Source organism: Periplaneta americana, chromosome 4, assembly GCF_040183065.1.
Source record: "Periplaneta americana isolate PAMFEO1 chromosome 4, P.americana_PAMFEO1_priV1, whole genome shotgun sequence".
Classification (NCBI taxonomy): Eukaryota; Metazoa; Arthropoda; class Insecta; order Blattodea; family Blattidae; genus Periplaneta; species Periplaneta americana.
This window is the reverse complement of record NC_091120.1, coordinates 50,140,708-50,166,924: the sequence shown is the minus strand read 5'-3', so window position 1 is coordinate 50,166,924 and position 26,217 is coordinate 50,140,708. Positions and strand designations below refer to the sequence as shown.

The window sequence follows — 26,217 nt, the reverse complement described above, 5'->3', positions numbered from 1 at the left end:
GGAGCATGTTGTTCAATAAAAAATACATACATACATGCATACATACATACATACATACATACATACATACATACATACATACATACATACATACACACACACACATACATACATACATGGCCAATTTTTACACGTCCGTAGTACGAATACTGGTTACATTTCGGGCTTTGGCAAACATTAGACGTCCAGACCCTTTACTCTGATAAAAATAATTTGTCAACGGCCGTTTTCGCACTTTGCTCCCAGCAATAAATATGAAAAGTAAGCGGACAGAAATGCTTGATATACTGTAGTAGCTATTATGTAAGCTATTTATCCCTTTAAAAAGTTCTCCCATTCATATCTCAGCCCCCTATGTTACCTCAGTTGTAAACTTATGTCAGAGTGTTGCCTTTCAGTCACGCTTTTCAGGAATCGACGTTTGACATTTCCTTCTTCTCCTTCAGGTGACACAAATAGGACACTAATTGCTTCCCGACTTCTTGCAGCTACCTGGCCAACCAGGCGTTACCGAGCGTCGTCGTATTTCTTTACGAAACCTCATTCGTGGACTTGTGTTACGAGTTTGTGTGCTTTTTATAATGACGATAACAACGGCGAGCGGAAGAAGGTAGCGTTATTATTGCCCCACAATAGCGGCACTTCCGGGAAGGTAAGGGATGCCAACCGGTCAGCAGGGGAAGTGAAGGGTATCGGGACACGAGCGTCACATTGCCATAAGAGGGATCCTGGTTTCAAATTTCACCGTCATCAGCAGGGTTTCATCCTACAAATTTCTCTTCTTTCGTAGGAAAGCTGGCATGATGTATAAAGTTACAAGTAAATTATGTTATTGGGTCTTCCTCCGTGTCTTGAAATAGGGAAGTTTCCGGCTGTAAACCAAATTGTATCATATACGATTTTTTCGAAGAAAAAAATTATTGTTTGCCTTCGTTAAGATTAGTTTTGCTTTGTGTTTCTTTAACTCATAACTAGATGAACTAGACTTCATTCATTCATAGTTTTCTGCCAAATAGCAGGTCTTTCACTGCAAACCCAGCATTCTCTGATCTTTCCAATTTTCTGCCTTCGTCATTGTCTCCGGATATGATCCATATATCTTAATGTCGTCTATCATCTAGTATTTTCTTCTGTCCCGAACTCTTCTCCCGTTCACCGTCCCTTCCAATACATCCTTCAGTAGGCAGTTTTCTTCTCAGTCAGTGACCTAGCCAATTTCTTTTCTCTTCCTGATGAGTTTCAGCATTATTCTTTCTTCATCCACTCTTTCTAGAACAGCTTCATTTCTTATTTTGTCTATCCATTTTACATGCTTCATTATTCTCCATATCCGCATTCCAAATGCATCCAGTCGTTTCTCTTCACTTCATTGTAATGTCCATGTTTCTTCCCTCATAAAATGCTACATTCCACATAAAGCACTTCACTAGTCTCTTCCTTAGATATTTTTCCAGACGTTCGCAAAAGATGAACCATTTTCTATTAAAAGTTTTCTTTGCAATTGCTACCTTCTTCTTGACTCCTTGGCAGCAGCTCATGTTACTACTTGCAGTACACCCCAAGTATATGTAGCTGTCTACTTGTTCCACTGCCTCATTCACTGTAGAATTCGCACGTTCAATTTATTTATTATACTTCCAAAAATCATTAGCTTCATGTTGTTTGAATTTATCTCCATCCCTTACTGTTCACAAAATTTGTCATTTAACTCAATCAGATGTATATATTCATTTAGTGTTCTGCCCAAGGCAGTTGTTTCAGTGCAAACTCAGCTTTCTCCAGTATTTCCTATTTTCTGCCTTCCCCTTTGTTTCTTCATATGATCCATAATCTTAATGTCGTCTATCATCTGATATCTTCTTCTGCCCCGAACTCTTCTCCCGTTCACCATTCCTTCCAATGCATCCTTCAGTAGGCAGTTTCTTCTCAGCCAGTGACCCAACCAATTCCTTTTCCTCTTCCTGATTAGTTTCAGCATCATTCTTTCTTCACCCACGCTTTCTTATTCTGTCTGTCCACTTCACACGCTCCATTCTTCTCCGTATCCACATCAGATATATATCGTATTTAATTATCAAATTATGCTTTACTTTCCAATATTATTCCTTATTATATTTCAAAGTCTTTTCAAAATAATTTACAATGATGAAACGTTGTTATTATGTTTTAAAATTGTGTCCTACTTTGATAAATTTATATAAAATGATATTACGACACTAACAACTTGTAAGGTAGTAATAGTAGTAGTAGTAGTAGTAGTAGTAGTAGTAGTAGTAGTAGTAGTAGTAATAATAATAATAATAATAATAATAATAATAATAATAATAATAATTTTATTGTACATATTTATTGTATTCAGGATCTTTGAGCTCATGCCTTTAAATAAATAAATAAATGATAATAATAATAATAATAATAATAATAATAATAATCATCATCATCATAATCATAATAACGCGTGGTGCTACAGGACTTTAAGGGTTCAGATCTGCCAGCCGACTTGTGACCTCACGTCCACATGCCGAAGCAGAGGTAGACGATCATGAATGAAGGTATCATGTGTTTAGCACGATGATCCCCCCAGCCGTTACAGCTGGCTTTCCTAATCATTCATTCATTCATTCATTCATTCATTCATTCATTCATTCATTCATTCATTCATTCATTCATTCATTCATTCATTTATTTATTTTATTCCATAGATCTTACATGGGCAATGAAGCTTTAAGATGTGGAACAAGTCAAAATTTTACAATATTACAATTACAATTTTTACAGTTGTACAGTTTAGTAATTTTCTACAATTTTTACAATTTTGTGCAATTTTTTACAATATTTTGGCGAGATGTAGTGAGGTGAGGTCCGAGGATTCGCCAAAATATTACCCGGCATTTGCCTTTTGGTTGGGGAAAACCTCGGAAAAACCCAACCACGTAATCAAATCAAAGGGGAGTAATCAAATCAAAGGGGTTGATGCCGAGGACTCGCCATAGACCATTCGGCTTCAGTCCCATGGCTGTGGAAAACCTCGGAAGAAACCGAAGACCAAAGGGGGATCCAAACCAAGCCCGAACGCAGCTCCGGATCAGCAGCCCAGCGAGTCTGCCGACTGAGCTACATCGATGGCTTTACTAAAAGTATACAATACATAGCCAATCAGATTATTAAATTTACAAACGCAAACGATCATTCATAAGTTGAGCTATATGTATAATACAAAACAAGTCAGTTAATTAAATTTAAGGCATAAACAATTCAACCAGTGATATACAGAAATTGATAATACATATCATGCAAACTACTTCAAATTACAAACACAAACAATTTATCAACAGAGCTATACAGATTACTATTCAATTTAAAGCATATACAATTCATCGGCCAAAACTATACAAATATATACAATACAAAGTAAGCAGAATAATTTAATTTACAAGAATACTTTCATTAAGCTATACAAATTTGTGCAATTAATATCAAGTAGATTAATTCAATTTATAATCATAAACAATTCATCAGTTGAGCTATACAGACTACTATACAATTTACAGCATATACAATTCATCAATTGAGCTATACAGACTACCATTCAATTTACAGTAGGCCTATATACAATTCATCAGTAGAGCTACACAGACTAGTAATCATTTTAAAAGCCAAACTATACGAACATATACAATCAAATTGGTTCAATTTACAAACTTATTTTCGTTAAGCTATACATAATTATACAATTCATATGAAGTAAATTAATTCAATTTATAAGCTTAAACAATTCATCAGTTGACCTATATAGTATACTATTCAATTTACAGCACATACAATTCATCATATTTCGCTACCTATCTTAGCTCCCCAAGTGCATCATGATGCTGGGTGGGCGCTAGTCCCATTCACTGGCCGAAATTTCATGAGAAAATTTCTTCCTCCATGAGGACTCGAACCAGCATATTAGCGCCGTTTTCAAGGCGTTGAATAATGTTTACTTTGTCAGAAATACTCATACGTGAACGTGTTTGTGACATGATGCCTTATCGTTATGCGGGGACTTGGATTCTCGTCACAACAGACCACGTTGTACTGTTTTGCTGCTTTCTTTACACTCAAACGCATTCTACTAAATCAGCGGAGCAGTGTATTTCCATGGCAAATATTCGATCTTAACTCGCTGTTAATAATATTCACCAGCAATAGATAGTCTCAGAAGTTAACACCAGTTGAATAACCAGTCACAATAAAAAAAAAATGAAGGCGAACCCGCAACATGAAATGTGTGACAAAGGGAGACCTGAAATAATCGTTATTTAAGAATGGTGTAACCGTCAGTCATTTACATTACTCAAATATGAATATTTACGTGAGGACAGCATTGTGTACTTAATGGACCATGAATATGATAATTAATTTACATCCATTAGTGCAGTATATATTAGTAGTATAGAGATAAACTGAGTTGTTATTTAACGACCACCTGTTATTTGGACATTTCAGCTAATATAACAAACTTATGTGATTTTGAACCATTAATCCATCTGCACTATCCAAATTCATCGTAATTCGGAAACCCTACACATCTAGAATTGCACTCTTGTCTATTTTGCCTACATTATTTTCTATTTAAAGGAGGTTATAAACTAATGGAACAAACCATCTATTTGTAAACGCTAATGGCGTTTGCATTAACGGAAATTATATCGACCGCAAGCGACAAGAAAATTCTATTAACTCTGTAAAGGCACAGTAATACAAGTAAATTGTAATGTAACACTCTTTCATGGGTTAGGAACGAACAAAATGGTGGAGTTGCACACGAACTGATGCCGTCTGAAAATCGTATGCAGAAGGAAACTAAGCTGGGAATAACAGCTGGAAATATTACCATAAAGTTGTGAAATTTTATCGCTTTCTGTCTTGATACTATAAAGGACGACTGTAAAAGTTTTTTTTATGAGTCTGGTACTGTTATGTCTCAACCCAGGTTCTGAAGACCAAGGATGAATTACATGAGGTACATTATATTGTACGTCCTATGCTATGACTCAAGCGATAGCACTCAAAAGTTCACACCCAACGGACACAGATTTGATTCTCGGTGGCAAACTGGAAATTTGTTTCCCTTGCACATTTTCTGTTTGATGTTTTCCCCGTGTGGTTTTAAGTGGTGGTTTCCTCAAAAATGACGATGAATATCTGACGTTTGAACCAATTTATGGAGGTAGATGAGATGGTAGTGGTGGTGATTGTGGTAGTTGTTGTGATGGTGGTAATGGTGATTTGATGTATTCATATTTTATATTGTTTTCCAGCTATTCAGGAGCAAATAAAGTCGAGTGTAAGAACTATTTTATAAATTCTGTATATATTATTTTTTGGTGCGGTGAACTCTTAAACTTTGATTGACAGATGATTACTAGGATTCGAATTTTTTTGACATGTCATACTTTTATTCTGGTCTCTTTTTACAAATTTAAGTGAAATTAAAGACATTTCTAGCTTTTCTAAACACGATGACATGGTTTTTATTGATCATAAAAATTCACATTGTACTATATTTTATTTTCAAGTTATATTTCACCAAAGAGATGATATAAGAACATATTTTTTTTCCATATTATTTAATCGTTTTAACAGTTCTGTAAGTATTATTCGCACTTTTATGGCAATAATGGCAGAAAATGTTGTTTGCTTTTAATTATTTATTTTGGATTGCCTTTCCTTAGAAATATTTTGTGATTAAATTAAGTTCGAAAGTTAGTAAATTCGCCAGTATAAGTTGTAAAAACACGAAGGACAGAAGAATGTTAGGAATGTAGTCAAACTGTTGCTAGTCGATCTCGCATTCACTATCTTTACTCCTATCATACATGTGACAGTTAAAAGGTTCAACCCCGCTGTTGCCAGGTAGTAATTCATAAACAATCAGTGACCCTATTAACATCGTATATGTAAAAAAATGTGAGGTCCACCATTGCTGTCAAGGCGTAAAGAGTTGTTTGACAAATATATATCATATCATGTCATATATCATATATCATATCATACATTATATCATATCATATATCATATCGTCCACACCTGTGGAGTAACAGTCAGCGCGTCTGGCCGCGAAACCAGGTGGCCCGGGTTCGATTCCCGGTCGGGGCAAGTTACCTGGTTGAGGTTTTTTCCGGGGTTTTCCCTCAACCCAATACGAGCAAATGCTAGGTAACTTTCGGTGCTGGACCCCGGACTCATTTCACCGACATTATCAACTTCATTTCATTCAGACGCTAAATAACCTGAGATGTTGATACAGCGTCGTAAAATAACCCAATAAAACAAATAAAAATATATATCATATCATATATCATATCATATATATCATATATCATATCATATCATATCATATCATATCATATCATATCATATCATATCATATCTGTAAAATAAAGTTAATAAAGTTAGTGACGCAGAGATTGGAAATTTTTCACTTTTAATTTTTGTAGAATGGTAAATAAAGAAGTGTCATAAGCAATTTTTGGAAAATATTTAATTTTTATTGCGTCATATTACCAAGTTTTATGCCATATTTTTGTATTTTTTTCGGACATAAGTGCGTATATATTTCCAGAATTTTTGGGCTATAGAAATCTCAGCCCTAGCGATTAGTTTAAGCTGATGTTCTTCTCTTGCGTTAGAAAGCTAACAATAATACTGTAAGGACAACTACTCACAATTTCTTCCTTAATAACTTTATTACTTTGAAAACGCGACGTAGACGACCATTTACTTTCACAAACTATCGAAAGGATGTGTCGTATATTGTATTTTATTTGCGAACATGTTTTCTTTGTCAGAATGACCACCTGAAGGCAGCTGAAAGTTTGCAATTGAAAGGGAATCAATTATATGAGCAATGGTATTTCATGGAATTGAATACTTCTGTTTCGTCCAAATGCACTCGTATTTGTCCATTAGTTTATGAAACTGTCAGAGTCCATCAGAGCTCAGCTTTCGGTGCTCTAGATTGTTGGTTCACTTTCAGATATTGTGCGTGATTGCTGGTTGTTCAGAGGTCAGTGTATTTAGTGATAATATATGTTTTTTTTTTTCGAACTTCAGTTACAAATATGGGTTATGAATCGTTGCGTGAAAAACTTGGTGAAAGTTGCGGATTTAACTTCAACGGTTGTGGAAGGGTGACGGGCAGAAAACAGTGTTTTGTAAGATATGCGGAAAATCATTCCCAAAGCACTGTATCATTCCCCAATATCATCTTAAACAAGTTCATCCATTCTAAGGTGGCCCTAAGTCTGCTAACATTGCTACTTCCAGTTCATTTTCTCAATCAACGTTCCAGCACTTAATAGTGAAACCCGTATCCTGTGTTAAAGAGACTGAAATAACGAATAAACTTTTGAAGTACCTATTGCCAACATATTGACGTGTTTGGCTGGAGCAAAAATATGTGTGTAAATAAAAATAAACTGTCAACTTTTGTTTTTCAAACTTTTTGAGTACATCATCAGTGCCAGTTGCTTCTTAATAATTATTTTACATATACATCAATACAATTGAAATACAAAGTGTCCCAAATTGATGTATACACATTTTGAAACATTATTTCTCAGCAACGTGATGAGACAGAAATACAATTTTTGCGGTTTTGTATTCCTTAAGCCCGTACATGTTCAAAATGATCCCTTTTCGCCACAGTATACTCTCAACAACGACGTACAACAGAGCGACATACCAACTGGATTGTTGCTAATGGAATATCATTACAGGCATGTTCAATCTGAACTCTCAGTTCCTCCAGTGTTTGTGATTTTGTGATGTATAATGTGTCCTTTAGAGCTCCCCATAGGTAGAAGTCTGGAAGGATGAAATCCAGAGATCGAGGCGAGAACTCCTCAGCACTTCCTCTTCGTCCTATCCATCTCTGGGGGTCGTTCTCATTTAGTACGAGGACAAATCTCGGAATGTTAGGCTTTCATTTTTGAGCTCGCAAAATTCGATGAACATTGGATTTGCTGATACCAATCTCACGAGAACATTGCCTCATTGACTTCTTTGGGGATTATGCAAAAGCCTGCATGACTGCATTAACATCCTCGTTATCTGTGGAACTTCTCTTTCTTCCGCACCGCTCTTTCAACACATCTTGCATTGTTCCGTCGACTTCAAACTTGTCTCGGATTCTTGTGATAGTTAATCTTGTTGGTGGTTGTGTTCCAAATTCAACCCTCCAACGTAGTTGAACCTCAACATTCTCCACTTTCCAATAGCATTTGAGTGTCCATTTACATTCATCGAACGATAATTGCACCGCCATATTTGTTTATAAACACATGAACATGTTTCCATGCTTTCCACTGTCTTCTGAATCATAAACCGCAAAAATCGTGTTTCTATGTCATTTCTTTGCTGTAAATAGGATTTCAAAGAGTGTATACATCAATTTGGGACACTCTGTATAACTATTTGTCGGAGGTAAAGGACACTATGTCACAAATACTGAATTTTACAGCAGAGATAATTGAAAGTGCTCTTTGACACGGTACCTTATGGCACATAGTACCTTTTCTAACAGGCTAACTCGCTTATTATTAGACTACGCGTAGAAGTTAGTGCTTTGCACAACTAAAAGAAAGAGAAAAAGTAAATAGAAATATGCAAAAACCTCAATTTTGTAAAAATGGACCCAGTGCCCTTTACCTCCGATATACAGAATGTAAAACATGTCTTCTTCTTTATATCATACACAATTGTTGTAAAATAATATGAGGTTTTTATGTTTAAACTTAATAATAATAATAATAATAATAACAATAATAATAATAATAATAATAATTTATTTTAGCTGGCAGAGTTAAGGCCGTAAGGCCTTCTCCTCCACTCAACCAGCAAAAAGTATATATACATATGTATGCACTTACAAAGAATTCAACAATTTGATTTAGATAAGAGCTACATGTATACAAGAGTTATTTACGAATTAAACAACAAAATACTATGAACTATTAATTAAACACTGAAATACAAACTATGTAGCAGAATTAAGCTAAAATATATAGAATGTTAATATATTTCAAATAATGTTAGATAATAGAAAGAGATTATTATGAGACAATTTTGAAAATATAGCACTATCAGGATGCATGTCTATAGGAAGGAGTAACAATGTAGACAGTGATAGTTTAAGTCAGTATGATTGGAGTGAAATGCTAAGAAGGTTATCTTTTAAGCTGTTTTTAAAAGTGTTTATTGTCTTGCAGCCCCTAATACTTTGTGACAGGAAATTCCATTGTCGCGAGGTGGATACTGTAAAAGATGATTGTTTAAAATCTATTAAAATTCTGTTAATCTGTTGCTTAATCGATTAAAGGCATCCGATTAACCTATCAAAATTTGTACTTCGACAGCTCTAATTTTTAACTAAACTATAGTACATATACTTAATTGCACAATATTCTGCAGATATTTTAAACCAGTTATTTAATAGCGATGTATTAACTACGCTATTTCTAGCAACTTCCTGATTGGTGAAGACGAAGTGGTACTCTAGCTTGATGAGTTCTAGAATCCGCCATTATATGACGTTCGCTTTACAATTGGGGAAAACCTAATCGAATCAGCAACCCAGGCGGGGATTCGAACCTACGCACGAACACAACATTGTAGTACGAATTTCCTTCTTGCTAATCCGTACACCACACAAGTAATTTACCTCTATTTTGTCTTAGATGAATGTCTGGCGTCTTGCGGATTTCAAGTGACGTAAGTCCCATATCTCTCTTCACAGTGTGAGCTGCTTAGGGTAAGCTTTAGTAGGAGTGTGAATCATAAACTGTAACATTCTTCCATAGCACTGAACAACAAATTTTTACTTCTTGTCTTGCTCCGAAATAAAAATAGATGAATATTACTAATATGTGTGCCCTAAATCTGAATTTAAAATCCAAATTTCCCCATCGCGTACCATTTTCTGGGAAAAATGAATTGATTTTTTTTATGAAAAAAACCTTTTTTTTATTTTTCACTGCTACTGATAAAATTACAACACACTAGGGATTCAAAATGCCTCATAATACTTGAAAAATGTGTACTGGATACAAAATGATGTTACATAGTTTAAAGCATAACAACAATAAAGCTATTTCATGGGTATAATGAGAAAAATCTCGGAATTTGAACTTACTATTTAAAAAGAGTTTTCTGGATGACTTCTGTTTATAACTAGACCCGGGACTGCCTGTTACAAGGAACCAACAATAGTCTGCAAGCATGCTGGATGATGATCTTTCTTTATATCGCCTTTCCATTTTAGATATTTCTTGAGGAAATCTTTCCCCATGCTCGTCGCTTACCGCTCCAAGGTCAGGAGGGAAGAAATTCAAATGAGAATGTAAAAAGTGTATTTTGAGAGATATATTACACTCTATTTTCTCATAAGCACTTAATATGGTTTTCACAAGTTCGATGTAGTTGTCTGCCCTAGAATTTCCAAGGAAATTTTAGCAAACGCGCGTCAAGCTTTTTTTTCTGTAACGGAAAGTTTTTCCTCAAACAAAGAGTCAGCCGTAACTTTGTGTATTTGTGGACGGATGAAAATGCCCTCTTTTAATTTGCCTTCATTCAAACTGGTCAATTTTTCTTTTAAATACTGAAAATCACACTTTTTTGTTCATTAAGTAGACCTCGCTTTGAATTGTTATGAAATTTACTTAATAGAAGAGACAAATATCTGTTTATTTATTAGAACATGCCAACAACCATGAGAAATAATAAGTCATAATCTCATAAAATGCATTAGCTCTTGTTTTGGTTTACAACTTCTGCGCCAGATGCGCCAGATGCTTCCTGGGGAAGCGCTTATCGAAAAGTAAAATCATAGTATGTCTTAAAAATCTTACGTGATATCGAAGAAAAGAGATATATTTTCGGATTCAGCGCACATCAAACTATAAGGGACACATTGTTTTAAGTCGGAGCAAAATTCTTTTTGTTCAGTGTAGTTAGATTAAAATTACAATAAAATATATTCCAATTGTGCGTGAACATCACATAGAATATAGAGGTCACCATATAAAACACTTCCGTAATTGTTTTTGTATGATACTCCAAGTACTGTGAGACCTACAGCTATTGTATTCACGTGAAAGCTCCATCTCATTTTTCGACATGATTTATAGTGCACGCCTAAAGGAAATTACTTCGGAGCAACTTTATAGTAATTGAAGTTACTTCAATTACACACAAGAATGATAACATAGACAAACCATGACTCAGTAGAGGACGGGTAATTTCCGGTATTCGTCCTCGCTGATCAGCATTGTATTGAATCCTGTTTTACCCCTTTGATGTTAGAAGCCTTGAGTAGAGATTAAGACTTGATGTCTGACATCTTATTACCCTTCCTTTACGCAAAATAATGTTACGACGCCACGAGAGACTTTTTATTTCCACATATGCTGTTGTCAACACTGTAATTTTCATAAGAATTTCTTGTTGAACATTATGACGTGGATTTCACTTACGAAATAGTACATGGTATCAATTAAAAATGCTTTACATTATGCATAAGTAATGCTCATTGTACAGAATGAATCAAACCTAAGTTACCGGCATTGTCACCGAGCAGCAAGTTTGCTGAGTGTTCGGTTTTCCCGGTATTTTATTTGCTTCAAGCCCGGTAATTTTTTATTTTATTTAATTACCTATTCATTTACTTTATTTATTTATTTATTTATTTATTTATGCTCGACCATGCCGAAATGTAGTAATTATACGCCTGGTAGCAGCCCTTTAATGGACCTCTTTAAAGTACACCTATTCATTAAAGTTCAGGTGTTCCACCAATCAGAAAACACCATTGTAGCAATATGAAAGCGCAAGTATCGATTATTCTCGGATATGCAATCCAAAGACAACTAGCGAAACGTCACAGAGGCTGGAAATCCAATACTGTCGCAGAAATTTATGTTCTGTTACTATAATAATTAGCGTTAATTGTAAATAATATTCAAATAAATTCAAATTGTCATCTCGTTTTTCAATGTCTAAATCAATTTCAAGATCATATCAAGATTAATGTTTATTTTACTCTCTAGATTATATCAAGGTCAATAACATTTGTTTCTCGGAAAAAATCAATACTTTCGCGTCTGCGCACATCTAACAATTTACGAGATATTGCACAAGGTCAGTTCCGCTCCCCAGTCAGATAAGAATAACATGAATACTTATGAATAATTTCAAGTTAGAAATATGGTCGAGCATAAAAAGTCGTATCAAACTTGCCTATAATGGTAATTAAGACGCTCGTATGAAAATTATGAAACGAGCTTGCGCTCGTTTCATAAACATACTCGCGTCTTAATTACTACCATTATAGGCTCGTTGCATAATGTACTATTATTTAACCTGATAGAGATAAGGCCATCAGGCCTTCTCTTTCCCTCTACCAGGGGATTACAACTACAATATTAAGAATACAATTACAATTATAATTACAATTAATATTAAATTTACAAATACAATAAAAATCAAAGTACTAAAAGATTAACTAATTAATAAAGGCTAGACAGTTTATTGTAGAAATTAAGATCAAAGAAAGGTTTTTTTTTTACTTCAGTAAAAATTAAACCTACTCTACGCAGTAACAAAATGCTTAATGAATTTGTTTTTGAACACTGCTAAATTCCAACAGTCTCCGATGTCACTGGGTAGGGTATTCCACAAGCAATAATGAACACAATACGTGGGTTTACCTTGTCAGCTGATGCACTAAACCAATGGAACAATAACTACTAGCACTATACATTGTTATTAATCTTAGTTGTCTCAAGTTGCTGAGAAATATGTATTTTTGCACGATAGTGAGTTTTCTCGTCGTTACAGCAAACGGCCACCACGATTGAAAGTTGATTTTACTGAATTCAGAGTTTCCAATCTAGATAAATATGTTGAAATATTACAAATAACTGCTTTAAAGTTGTAATGAAAATCACTGCCTTCTATAAATGCTACAATCCTACAATACATGTAAAATTCTTACGCAAAAGCAGTGTTAATTAATATACATTATACGAAACAAGTCACTGCACTTGAAATGTGCTGAACTTTATTTAAGCAATTCAAACTTCACTTAACAAAAATAAATAAAACTTATTCCAATCGAACACGAAATATTACAAGTACCTGAATCATTTTTACTCCTTCACATTGAAGTTGATGGTAAAGTTTGTACGTTGGCCAGACTGCTAACCTTCAGTCAGCTGTTCATAGTGTAATGTACGTACTGTATATTAACAGTCTTACTAATAAACCGTATATAGTTTTTATATGAGACTTACGCAGAGTTGAGACAGAAAACTTTACTAATAACCCATTCTTAAGCAATGGATGTATAAACAGGCTGTAACTATACAATGAGAATTGTTTTGCAGTATTTATATACACGAAACCCCATGTTTAAGAGTTGTATATTGAGAAAAAATGGCCGCCCCTCTAACAGCTGTTCGTATGGACTGTCATTTTATGACGACGATTGCCTTGTAAGCACAGAAGAACAAACCAAAGAGCACAGAATAATTAATATTGCTGTAGTTTGTACTCTTTGACCAAAATATAGTGTGGTAATGAGGTAATCGATTAGAGCCAGTGTACATCGATACTTAACACGCCACACTAGAGCTCTCTACCGGATGCAATAGAGAACCTCAGTTATTCTATTACCTTTCGTAATGAAGTAATGACGAAACTTTGACGTAGCTTGTAACAGTTATAGTGTTATAAAAGACGTATGTAGTGATTATTAGTAAGGAATTTACACACGACGTATAAACGAGCTACTATTGTATAAGTATAAGACAGTTAAACGTCTGTATATAGAGTTTTTATTAGTAAGACCGTAAGAATATAAAAATATTATTTTCAAAATATACTATCGTGCAAAAAATACTGTACAAAACACATTCTTGAAGTGCATTACAAAATTTCGGAAATTGAAAAACTGGCTCTGCTCGTTTTTCAAACTTTTCTCGATTTTGTAAAAGCAGTTTACAGCCTTGTATCGTAATATACTACTCGTATTTAACCGTGGTTAGATGTACAGTACATTAACGAATTTTTCTCAATGAGATGTGCGAATTCATACGAGTTGAATATTTCGGCGGTATTTTTGGGGCTCTAAAACCAGTTTGAAAAATCTTAACTCACGGAAAACTGCATTCAAAAAGAAAAATAATATATTAATTACATGCGGCGCCATGTAAAGAGGCTAATTAAAGGGATTATCTGCAGAGATATCCTTACAATATACCGTTTTAAAGAGCAAGTTTCGTACTTTTTTACAACATAAAAAGTCAGGGTTTTCAGCCCAAATTACTATACACTTCCCTTAAAAAGTATTTTTTTAAATTTCCTCCTTGTTATTTGTAACGACAAGCTGTTGATATTTAATAAAAGCCATTTTTTGAAATCCATTATCAATTTCACAAGATGGGATTTGTAGTCTATTTGTGTCCGCATACAAGGAAAATTTTGAAATGTTCCTTGATCAACGGATAACAGCAGGAAGTATAAATTAAATTGAAGCTCTTAGGCCAGTCCTGCACGGAGCTGCTTACAGTTCGGAAGACTGTTAACAGTTTATTTTACCTTTTGGTGTTTTCCATTGTCAACGTAACTCGACTGTAACCCCCTTCTGACCTCCTACCTTTCTCTATTTTTTTTCTAAGTCAGTCCCTCATTCGCTTACCTTCTCGACTCAGCAGGAAGTTGATAATAGTATATGGGGTGGGTAGGAGGAATAACCATGTGGATGGAAGGAAAAAACTTGGATCCTGGCTACCAGAACAATAAGCGAGCATAACCGCTGCACATTGAAAAACCCTCCGCTCTTCCTGGGCGAGTATGCTAGCCGTTCCAGTACTTCCCCCACTGTATGTTTGTGGCAGTTTGGAAATTGTTTCGGACTGGTATTTATCTAATTTGTCTTCCGCCGTGGACCAAATGGTAGCATTTCAGGCTACAAATTTAACGCACTAGCGTTCCATTACCGACAACAAAGTGGAAATTTGTCTATTTTGACGCAGAGGCCACTACCGGTCTTACTAATAAACACTCTATATACAGACGTTTAACTGTCTTACACAATGAGTAGCTCGTTTATACATCGTGTGTAAATTCCTTACTAATAATCACTACATACGTCGTGTATAACAGTATAACAGCTACGTCTTAGTTTCGTCATTACTTCGTTACGAAAGATAATAGAATATCTGAGGTTCTCTATTGCATCCGGTAGAACGCTCTAGTGTGGCGTGTTATTCCAATTGAACAGAAATATTACAAGTACCGTAATCATTTTTACTCCTTCACATTGAAGTTCATTGTGAAGTTTGTACGTTGGCCAGACTGCTAACATCAGTCAGCTGTTCATGGTGTAATGTACGTACGGTAGATTAAGAATTTTAAAAATATTATTTTCAAAATATACTATCGTGCAAAAAATACTGTACAGTACACGTTTGTGAAGTGCAATACAAAATCTCGGATAGTACAACTGGCTCAAATCGATTACCACACTATATTTTGGTGAAAGAGTACAAGCGACAGCAATATTATCACAGTGTAGTATATACAGAGTGTTTAAAAAATACGGGGCATAATTTCAGGTATGTATTTCCCACATGTAGACAATCAAAATAGTTCATTACAACATGTGTCCGGAAATGCTTCATTTCCGAGTTATGGCCTTCACAACATTGAAATTCACCGGAACGTTTTTCTTTCCGCAGGTCGTTGTCATTACAGAAGATGTTCAAAATGTCCACCTCCTGCTTGAATACAGACCTCACATCGATGTCTCATTGACCTGCGAACACGATCCCAAACTCCAGGAGTATTGCGTACGTCCTCAGATATGATAAGGATAAAATTGATAGTCTTTCAACAGTCTCCAGACAGTCGTATGAGGAACATTGACTTGCAACGCTACCCTTCGTGTGCTGATAGAAGGAGTCATGTTCACAGTCTCCAGAATCTCCTCCTGTACTTCTGGAGTTGTAGATCTTGGTCGTCCCCTTCCCAAACCAGGAGAGTTAAATTTTCCATACTCGCACAGACTGTAATGGAGACGTACAAATGTCTTCCGATTTGGACATTGTCGCTGTGGGTACCTCTCCTGGTACAAACGACGAGCCAGCGCAGCATTGCCGTCCGCCTTACCGTACATGAAGTGTATCTCTGCCAGCTCTTGATTTGAATACATGTCGCACAGTCTAACGCCTACACAACACTGAATGTAACCTTCGCCTCGGAAAGAACTGTCAGAGTGCCCTCTTAATGTCTCCTTTGACGGCAACGACCTGCGGAAAGAAAAACGTTCCGGTGAATTTCAATGTTGTGAAGGCCATAACTCGGAAATGAAGCATTTCCGGACACATGTTGTAATGAACTATTTTGATTGCCTACATGTAGGAAATACATACCTGAAATTATGCCCGGTATTTTTTAAACATTCTGTATACAGTCGCGAAGCTTGGGGTGATTTTGTGCATTTCTCGCGATAGTTGCTACTCTCTCGGAAGGAAGTCCACATTTCCCACCAGAATCAAGAGCCGACTTCCAATGGACCTCATATTATAATCAAAATTTTTCACCACACCAATCTATGTAAATAATTATTTATTAACAATTATATTTGTTCTTTGAGGAGCCCAATCTAGGCTGCCCTCAATTCAGTGTCATATATTGAATTTATATTTTTAGAAATGATCTGTTTAGCGCTAAATGCGCTCATCGATCAATAAATTGTCAAAAAAAAACTGTATATACTAAACTGTGATATTATTCTAATTATTCTGTGCTCTTTGGTTTGTTCCTCTGTGGTTACAAGGCAACCATCATCATAAAATGACAGTCGATACGAACAGCTGTTAGAGAGGCGGCCATTTTTTCTCTATATACGACGCTTAAACAAGAGGTTTCGTGTATATAACTACTGCAAAGCAATTACCATTGTATACTTACAGCCTGTTTATACATCCATCGCTTATGCATGATTTATTAGTAAAGTTTTCTGTCTCAACTCTGCATAAGTCTTGTATAAAAACTATACACAGTTTATTAGTAAGACTGTACAAGTATATGTATCCCATCTTGCGTTTTTCCTCTGATACCCTGAATCTTGGAGTGATGCCATTTTGACCACATGACTAGGATTTGCCTCTTTCTGAATGTTTAGCTCAGTCCTGTACAACTGACTGTCCGCGGGTCGCATGCGGTCCTCAGCAGCATATTTTAGGTCACACAACTTTTTACACTCTATGCAAAATACTTAAAGGCAAGTGTCTTTAGCTCCCTGATGAGATTGTTCCAAATATCATTCCTCATCTGAAATACGCTCCAGTTACTTCGTGTGAAGTTGGGAGCTCGTTTTTTATTTATAAGAACATTCTGACAGAAGGCAATCGTTGACCGCAGAAAATATGGAAAAATATTTAATTATTAATATTGCGCCGCCAAACAACAATTAAATGAGGTCGAATCACATGTGCACCTGTAATTTTTTCAGTTCTGTTTTCTTATCTTACTTACTTAGTTACTTACTTACTTACTTACTTACTTACTTACTGGCTTTTAAGGAACCCGGAGGTTCATTGCCGCCCTCACATAAGCCCACCATCGGTCCCTATCTTGAGCAAGATTAATCCAGTCTCTACCATCATATCCCATCTCCCTCAAATCCATTTAAATATTATCCTCCCATCCACGTCTCCGCCTCCCCAAAGGTCTTTTTCCCTCCGGCCTCCCAACTAACACTCTATATCCATTTCTGTATTCGACCATACGTGCTACATGCCCTCCCCATTTCAAACATCTGGATTTAATGTTCCTAATTATGTCAGGTGAAGAATACAATGGGTGCAGTTCTGTGTTGTGTAACTTGCTCCATTATCCTGTAACTTCATCCCCCTTAGCCCCAACCTTATTCTCAAACACTCTTAACCTATGTTCCTTTCTCAAAGCGAGAGTCAAAATTTCACAACCATAAAGAACAACCAGTGATATAACTGTTTTATAAATTCTAACTTTTAGATTTTTTGACAGCAGACTGGATGATAAAAGCTTCTCAACCGAATAATAACAGGCACTTCCCATGTTTATTCTGTGTTCATTTATATTTGTTACTGTTGCTCCCAGGTATTTGAATTTTTCCACCTCTTCAAAAGATGAATTTCCAATTTTTATATTCCTTTTTCGTACAATATTCTCGTCACGAGACATAATCATATACTTTGCCTTTTCGGGATTTACTTCCAAACCTATCTCTTTACTTGCTTCAAGTAAAATTCCCGTGTTTTTCATGATCGTTTGTGGATTTTCTCCTAACATATTCACGTCATCCGCATAGACAAGCAGCTGATGTAACCCGTTCAATTCCAAATCCTCTCTGTTATCCTGGATTTCCTAATGGCATAATCTAGAGCAAAGTTAAAAACTAAAGGTAATAGTGCATCTCCTTGCTTTAGCCCACAGTGAATTGGAAACGCATCTGACAGAAATTGACCTATACGGACTCTGCTGTACGTTTTACCGAGACACATTTTAATTAATCGAACTAGTTTCTTGGGAATACCAAATTCAATAAGAATTCTGTTTTCTTATCAGTGTGCAAAAATACATTTAATAAAGCTTAGATTTTGAGTTACATGTATTTTATTTATTACATATTTATCCATTTTTAGCTACATATTTATGTACATATTTCTCATTTTCATATTACATAAAATCCGGGTTCTATTTATTTACGATAACAAATTCTCACTTATTATTTCTTAAAAGTGGTAATTGCTGTATTGTGTGTGAGAGGAGCGTAGTCTTTGCAGTTAATTATCGTGAATTTTCCAGACTCCGAGGAAGAGTAAACATCGTTAGCAGTTGCTTAGATACAAGACGAGGTGGGTGTTGGATAGGTCACGGCCCCCTCTTCTTGCCTGCAGTGCAAGTTTGTATGCACTCTTCTTCCAGCCGTATTCAAGCACGAACCACTCTTTCCAGTTTGTCTTCCACTAGTCCCATTGTGTTTGTAGTAGCAGCTAATGTCGCGGAAGTCAAGGCCATACAAAAACAGGGTAACATGTCCTGGTTGTGTCCAGCGAAATCAAGACGAAAACGCTTCTAGATTCGTAATGTAATGCACTACAGTACAGAAGTTTTTACCTTCGAGGCATCCTCGAGCTCTCATTTGGTAGGATTTGTTTGTTTAATATACACTGCTCCGTCGATTTAGTACAGGAACATCATTTCATTTTTACTTCAATTTTTATTGTACCTGAGTTTTGAATGTACTTCACTCCCACCCCTTCTACTAATGAAGTTCAACCGTCATGCACACAGATCCAAGACCGCATATACAGTCATAGTAGCCTTAGGGTCATAGTAAGCAGTACGTTCCAAAAATATGTTCGCGTTTTCCAGTGACGAAAGAGCTTTCAATATTGAATCATTTTCGCATAGGTACTGTCGTCCATTTGCCTACGTCGTATACAGGTTTCCCCCACCAGCTTTTATTCGCCAGCTAGTGGCTAGGCTGGCGTCTTAGCTCTTTTGTGAGAACATTAATTTCTATTAGGAATTGGACGTCTACGTAATATTATACAACTGTTTAAAACAACTTAAATAAAAGGGTCTCGTTAAGTAATTAACTGCCACGTGATCTCTCCCTTTCTACGATCCTGCGACATGACCACTTGGACGGACAGTAGATAGTATGTCTGAGTAATTTTATCTTTTCGGATCGGGCAGAAGTGAAGATCGAATTTACAGTACGCGAAGTATTCTTTTATAGAGTAGGTACAGAATTACTTCAACATGAGTTACTAGTTACGAAGAACGAAACTGGTAATTGGGATTAGGTGCAATAGTCTATAGTGCGATAATATGCACATTACAACTGAAGCCTGTATCGAAATGAAAGGCCACCTTTTTCAAAAATGTGTTTAAATATTCATATTATGATTATTTTTCAATTTAACTTCATTCTCTATATTGTACGCTAATGTGCTGTAGACAGTATAATATACACTGCAAGGATAGCTCAGTTCATGAGTAAAAACACTCATTGTTAATACTAGGCCTATACTGTATTTTGATTAAACAAAATCTAATGAAAATGATCAAACTCAAAAGCGCGATATTTCCTAGTTTACGTAAATGGATTAACTACTTTTCTTCCCTCCTATACCTAGTAAAGTGATTTGTTTGTATATTACGCCAGTATCATCGAACTCCAGTCGTGGAAGGGGGTAGACAACGGCGTTGATCCAAAGGTATAGCCAGGTTAATATTAAAAATGTTGGTAAAAATAAAATGATGTCCCTGTAGAAAGTCAATGTTCACTTAGATATAACACGCGGAGCAAGTCCCCTGCAATTGACAAGCATCATCTTTATAAAAAGATAGAGCAGTGGTTTTCAATCTATGGTACTCGTACCCTCAGGGATACGCGAGGTTGTCTCAATGGGTACTCATCCTATTGTTTATGTAAAAATTCTATCATATTTATTTGATTATACTTCTTGATAATTATTGCATTATATTATAGTTTCTTTTGCAATATCAACTCTTGTTTTTCCTTGCTTGAATAACATTTTACGTAAATCATTACTATTATTATTGCATCAATAACTACAGCGTAATAATAATAATAATAATAATAATAATAATAATAATAATAATAATAATAATAATAATAATAAGGGATTTGCTGGGGTAAAATTGTCTGGATCTCCTAAAATATATGGTTATTATAGTAATAATATTGTTAATAATATAATTAGGATTAAAAATCCTACAACGTCTTTGATTGTGAAATAAGGATGAAATGGAATTTTATCAATATTTCTGTCTAAAATAATAATAATAATAATAATAATAATAATAATAATAATAATAATAGTAATAATAATAATAATAATAATACTTACTGGCTTTTAAGGAACCCGGAGGTTCTTTGCCGCTCTCACATAAGCCCGCCATTCTCTATCATCATATCCCATCTCCCATCTATTTTCCTAAGAACCTTATTCTCAAACACCCTTAATCTCTGTTCCTCTCTCAAAATAAGAATCCAAGTTTCACAACCATACAGAAGAACGGGTAATATAACTGTTTTATAAATTCTAACTTTCAGATTTTTTGACAGCAGACTAGATGACAAAAGCTTCTCAACCGAATAATAATAATAATAATAATAATAATAATAATAATAATAATAATAATAATAATAATAATAATAATAGATTTTTAGTACATACATCATAGTCTTTTGTTAATTCTTATACAGGGTATAAGGGGTATAAGTGCCATCCTTTTCACAGTCGTCGGAGTCGGTATACAAGATAAAAAAATGTCCATACAATATAGGGTCAAAACTTGATAGTTTTCATAGAAAAAAAATATTTCTTTCCTTATTTTATTTGCGTTATACTGCTTATATCGTTAGCAAAATTACAAAAACAATTACATCAGTCGGTATATCTAGCAAAGAGTTAATAATAGTTTAAATAAATATTTGTGTGTTCTATTGCGTTTTCGTGAAATTAAATAATGATGCTTGCTTAAATTTGTTAATATTCTGACGTGAGAGACGTGGCAACGTTCAGCAGGATTTACTCTCCACAGAAGTACAGTATAGCTCAGCTGAGTTCAAGTTCCCTGTCCATAGGTCTATTTCCGAGCGGATGACAGTTCAGTACAGGGTATTCGATAAACAACTTGCAATGTCATTCACAATTTAGAAATGTCATGTGTTATTAATTTATGGAGAAAGTCGTCGTAATTCAAGTAACGCAAGAAGATGCGCCGTCAACGTTTTCCGCAAAGAAGGTTACCTAATCGGCGAAATTTTGTTGCGGTTTCTCAACGATTATATCTGCAATGCTTGAGAAAAGTGACATAAGTATTTCTCCCATTACAATAATTCATACAGAAGAAAATCAAATCGACATGTTAATTTTACAGGAGAAGGAAAAAAAAAAACAGTCTTCACACTGATTTATGTCGATTTGATTTTCTTCTGTATGAATTATTGTAATAGGAGAAATACTTACAGTATGTCTCTGTTCTCAAGCGAGCAGATGTTCCGTAAGTTGTCAATACATTAATAAAAGATGATTGTGAAAACTGACTTATGCCACTTTTCCCAAGCATTGCAGAAATATAAGGACACTTTATGTTTACCTTATCGTTTCAAATTGCAGAGGCAATTCAGGGATTATTAGTACGCGTAGATAAAGTGAGGGATGATGGAGCAATGGTAGAATTATAATAGCATTAGAAGGTCACCTCTCTCACGAGCAAACATTCTGATGGGGGCAGATAAAAAAAGTTAAATGTTTTCTTTCACCATGTTAATAACGTCAAGAGAAGTACCTATACAAATTTTGGCCACTCGACGCAATTACGAGGGCTGTAAAAAATAAGTTCGCCAGGAGCCGTTAACAGAAAGAAAACACAACTTCATTGGAAAAATTTATTGAAACAGACACAGCAATTTTTGAGCTAATTTTCAACATATTCCCCACCGGAATTGAGACATTTGTCATATGGGATACAGAAAGTTGCACACAGCTGTCAAACGCTGATTCCGATTCCACGCTGAAACAGGAATACAAACATTGGACCCGTGGTGTAACAAATGTCTCAATTCCAATAGGGTGTATGTTGACAATTACTTTATCTATACAAATCTGGCTTTCAGGTAGTAGCTCCCTGTAAAGCAGGTTTGAATAATTTTAAGGAAAAATTGTTCCGGAGCCGGGTATCGATCCCGGGACCCTTCGCTTAGCGCGCGAACGCTCTACCGACTGAGCTACCCCAGGAACTATACACGACACCGTCATAATTTTTCCTTTTTATATCCACACAACTCAAATGAGCTGACAAGACGCCAGAACTCAACTACTGTATGAGTGCACACAATACTGTGTGACTTGATTTGTGGCTTTCTCTTAACGTACTTCCAGTAACGAATGAAAGCCAGATTTGTATAATAATAATAATAATAATAATAATAATAATAATAATAATAATAATAATAATAATAATAATAATAATAATAATAATAATAATAATGATTTATTTAACCTGGCAGAGTTAAGGCCATAAGGCCTTCTCTAACACTCAACCAAGAGTAAAACTGCTTTACAAAAAACACTACAAATTTACAAAGTACACTAAAATTTTACACACAAAACTGAATAAGATAATAATAATAATAAAATGTAAACAACAAGTAAGTAGAAATCAGACATAATATATAACATACAGAAAGAAAGAAAAAAGCATAATACATTCGTTCCTGTAGGTACGTTAACAGAAAGCCACAAATTAAGTCACACAGTATTGTGTGCACTCATAGTTGAGTTCTGGCGTCTTGTCAGCCCATTTGAGTTGTGTGGATATAAAAAGAAAAAATTGTGACGGTGTCGTGTATAGTTCCTGGGGTAGCTCAGTCGGTAGAGCGTTCGCGCGCTAAGCGAAGGGTCCCGGGATCGATACCCGGCTCCGGAACAATTTTTCCTTAAAATTATTCAATTACTGTATCTGTTTCAATAAATATTTCCACGCAATTTTGCTTTTTTTCTGTAAACGGCCCCAGGGAAAATCACTTTCTGGACGTCCACGTAATTGCGGTCGAGTGGCCAAAATTTGTATAAGCAATTCCTCTGACATTATTAACATGGTAGAATAAAAAAAAATATCAGCCCCCATCAGAATGTTTGCTTGTCAGCTGGTTTGCATACTGCAAAGAACATAGGATCTCTCGAGATCGCATTGTGGTCCTTTTTGCCGAGAAGTTGCCAGCTAATTGAACTACGGCTCTTCTGGGAATCTGTTTTGTGTAATAATTTGTCTGCATTGTGTGAAATGACGAATCTCACCTCGCAGGATATCGATCTCGCAGGGGAACTGGTGTCCCATGCAGCTTATAATGACGCACGTGCTTCAACTTTTTTTATTTCTTAAGTCAAACGGAAGGGAGGCGGGACAATGCAAGACAAAGTACAAACACAAAGAAGGGCAGAAGAACCGGATAAAAGAGAACATGTTCATTAAACGTCTGAAAGGTAGCAGGAAGGAGGGAAATAAAGTCATTAAAAATTTGTTTTTGTCATTGTAATTGGACGAAAATAGTGATATTCAAAGAAAAGAATATGCCCTTTCAGTACACAGAGTTTCTCTTCCAATTCTCTACGGTTCAACAGAAAGATCCGACATATTAAAATGGTTATACTCTTATTAATCTTAAGGTCATCCTAACGGTTAATCTTTGACTTTTCAAGAGGAGAATTGCGTTCAATTTCCGATAAGTCTAAATGGAATTATAGTGCATAAAAATTTTCAGTACATAAGCAGACTGTGTGACTGCGGATAGGGGAGACGGCCCTACATATGTAGATGGTAGTCCACACCTGTGGAGTAATGGTTAGTGCGTCTGGCCGCGAAACCAGGTGGCCAGGGTTCGATTCCGGTTGGGGTAAGTTACCTGGTTGAGGTTTTTTCCGGGGTATTCCCTCAACCCAATATGAGCAAATGATGGGTAACTTTCGGTGCTGGAACCCGGACTCATTTCATCTGCATTATCACCTTCACCTCATATAAATAACCTAAGATGTTGATAAATAAAAAATATAGATAGTAGCTGCGAATGTATTGAATAAGCAGTCGCTGACAGCCGATGAGGAGTGGTCCTCCAGCTTGGGGGTTGGGAGAAGGGCTAACAACCCTCACCGTAAAAAAAAACAGCTTATTACGAAACCACACAATAAGCCTCGGAATTGGACTGATTCTCTGGCACGACCACAGAACTGCACGCATTGTATTCTTCACCTGACATAATTAGGAACATCCTAGTATACCTCAGGGTGAAATAGGGTTTATTAAATTGGCCTAATAAAAAAAATATAGACGTTTGAGACGGGAAGGGCATGTAGCACGTATGGGCGAATCCAGGAAATGCATATAGAATGTTAGTTGGGAGACCGGAAGGAAAAAAGACCTTTTCAACACATAAAATGCAAGTTGCTTTTGTTTTTTCCACACCCAGTTGTAGAATTTAACTTGTGTATTTCCGTGGGGAACAAAGCTCCACTTGCACAAAAAATGATTTAACTCCATTTACCCGAACACCATTGAAATTATGTCAACTATTCCTCATTCTACTAAACGTTCTAGTTTTGCGGACAGTATCTTCGAACTAAAGTTATTACATCTGCAACAACCCTGCATAACTGATAATCCTGAGCCCCGATGTTTATGCACTCGGATTGGTTAAATAATGTGCTTCAGTAGAAATCGTCTGAATAAATACGAAGTATTGAAAAAGTAATAATTAAAATTGTACGTTTATAATTAGAATAATATAGCCTTACGTCATTTATTTCAACTGAATATGGTGAATATTATAGATATATTAAAATATTAAGTGTGAATGTGGTGAGTTAAAGCACGACAAAGTAAGGTCAAGAAATTTAGAATTTTCACTAACGCCAAATTACTCTTCTTGCCGCCAAATTACTCTTCAAGGTACGATCACTTATATAAATTGAGGGAAAGAAGATAGAGGATGGACAGTGGAAAGTTATCTTTTCTCAATCGTACTATCAGGGAGTGGAATGCTTTACCTGCAGACTTACTAAAGGCTTTATCAATAACCAAAAATGTATTTAAAATAGGCTTAAGAACTTTTACTAATATATTATGCACACTATTTAAAGGGTGTAATTGATGTTTTGTTATTTGAAGTGTTCTGTCATTGAAGAAGTGTGTTGTGTCAGTGAAGTTGTATAGTTTATAGTGGGAGAGCAAAGTATTTGAACAGTGGAATGTTTTTGAAGTGTTAGTGAAATCAGGATAGCATCAGTGGAATGTGTCGTAGTACCAGTGCAGTGAGTGAGTTGACAGCGAAATGACTGTAGTGCTGAAAGGTACTTCTGCATGTTTGAACATATCATACTCATAGGTTTTAGTTCGAACTTACGGTTAAGATACAAATTAAATTTACTTTAAATGTTATTTTAAGTGATCGTGTTTAATTTAATTTAGGATGTTTCTTGTCAATTTTATTATACTATTGTTATTATTTATTATTCTTTATTATTAGTATTATTATTAGTACCTCGATGCTAAGTCAGGAGTTTGCTTGATTTCTTGACCTCATGG

At 35.5% G+C, this 26,217-nt stretch overlaps 1 long non-coding RNA gene and 2 other non-coding genes across 3 annotated transcripts in view; 2 read left to right on the top strand and 1 right to left on the bottom strand.

Moving 5' to 3' along the window:
* LOC138698812 (uncharacterized) overlaps window positions 1-26,217 on the top strand; it is a 478,375-nt gene that overhangs the window by 108,881 nt on the left and 343,277 nt on the right. The window lies entirely within an intron of this gene.
* TRNAS-GCU (transfer RNA serine (anticodon GCU)) lies at window positions 22,802-22,875 on the bottom strand. The gene has a single exon. It is a non-coding gene; the product is annotated as a tRNA-Ser (tRNA).
* Window positions 23,492-23,565, top strand: TRNAS-GCU (transfer RNA serine (anticodon GCU)). The gene has a single exon. It is a non-coding gene; the product is annotated as a tRNA-Ser (tRNA).